We start from the raw sequence: 1,585 nt of genomic DNA, 5'->3' as shown, positions 1-1,585 counted from the left end.
GCCTAGTATTGACCAGGCCAAGTTAAATCTCAGGCTACGCCTGATATAAGCATTATATATTTCCCTCCCACACATCATTTTTTCCCAGCTGGTATCCTTGTTGTAGTGTTTATCTGCCAGGTTAGGCCCCATGAAAAAATTATTTGTTTATCACCCTATCAAATCAAAGTATCAAAGAAAAGACTGTTGAGGGTGGGTTTTTTTTTTTTTTTGCAAACTGCCCCTAATTTACCAATGTTCACAAGTAAATAAATGGTAGGGACACATATAAAAAGTCATAATGCAATCAAATTTATATTTTAAAAAAAGTATGTTTTTGTTGTACCAGTAAACATATTTGCAAGAAATCCTGAGCTTTTCAAGGGAAAAACGATGGAAAAACAACCAAATAAAAATATATGTTGAATAAATATGTATTGTAGGCCTATTGATTAAAAAAAGGCCGTGCGTGCGTGTTCCGGCCCCACAGACAGACGATAGGCCCTCACCTCACCCCTCTATTATCACTAGGAATCAAGCCTAGGCTAGTGCCGTGGGGTCTGTCGTCTGTCTGCAGGAAATGCGCAACTTGGCTAGCAACCGCTGCTGTCGTGTTTTTTTACTAGCTAAGCTAGCTAGTAGGGCCCCCTAGGCTGGGCCGGATAAACGCTCTCTCAGACTCTAGACTAGGCCTACATGGCCTAGGCTAGAGTAGAGAGCTGAGAGAAGTTCATTTAACTTTATTTTTAATAAGAAAACTAGAAATATACTTATCTTTTTTAGTGAATATGTTGTTTGATGTGTGATGCAAGTTACGCCTAAAATACAGCATAAAATTAAAAAGCAAAAACAAATCCCGGCACGGCACACAGTATCTTTTCTCGCGCTGACTTTTTTCGAGCTGTTTCAGTTCAGAGCTAGCGTTGGGGCTTATCGCTGATTGGTCAGAAATAAAAATCCGTTCGGATTCACGTTTCCAATGGCTTTCTGATCCATTGCTCCGAATCCGGAGTCTGGGGAAAAAATCGGACTGTGTAGATGTGAACGCTTCTATTCTTTACCACTAAAGCCATTTCTCACGATTTTTTCTCCGGACTCCGGACCGGAATCCGGGCTTGATGTGAACGTAGCTTAGGTCTGGTCTGTTTTGTTGTTAGCTGCGACTGTGGCTTGGTAGACATGTCTGGCCGTTGCCTAAATAAAAGTGAAAACGCGTTTAAAACCCGGTACAACAACCTCACTGCTTCATTCAGAAACCCAACAAAGAAATGCAACACCGAATTAAGCAAATATATATGGGAATTAAAAGACAATAACATAGACTACACTATTAAATGGAAAATTCTCAAGCAAGCCAAGGCATTCAACCCATCATCTAAAAGATGCAACTTGTGCTTATGGGAAAAGTACTATATAATATGCAAGTCCCCCATGGCTACCTTAAACAGGAGAAACGAACTTATCACAGCTTCTAGACATGCTAACAAATATCTCTTAAAAAACTTTGTATCATAGGCCTATCACCCAACCAAACTCTAGTGCAATTTACGACCATTATAAAGTTTATCATTCATTGTCATTTAATCCTTTGTTAATTACTACATCT

The 1,585-nt window shown here is 39.4% G+C and overlaps 1 protein-coding gene across 1 annotated transcript in view; it reads right to left on the bottom strand.

The window, feature by feature from the left end:
* Nucleotides 1-1,585, bottom strand: part of LOC117103643 (sialoadhesin-like) — a 42,837-nt gene that overhangs the window by 25,705 nt on the left and 15,547 nt on the right. The window lies entirely within an intron of this gene.

Source organism: Anneissia japonica, unplaced genomic scaffold, assembly GCF_011630105.1.
Source record: "Anneissia japonica isolate Jap-2015-1 unplaced genomic scaffold, ASM1163010v1 scaffold1547_len296510_cov162, whole genome shotgun sequence".
In the NCBI taxonomy this organism is placed as follows: Eukaryota; Metazoa; Echinodermata; class Crinoidea; order Comatulida; family Comatulidae; genus Anneissia; species Anneissia japonica.
The sequence above is the reverse complement of the archived record's forward strand: the minus strand, read 5'-3'. Positions and strand labels throughout refer to the sequence as shown.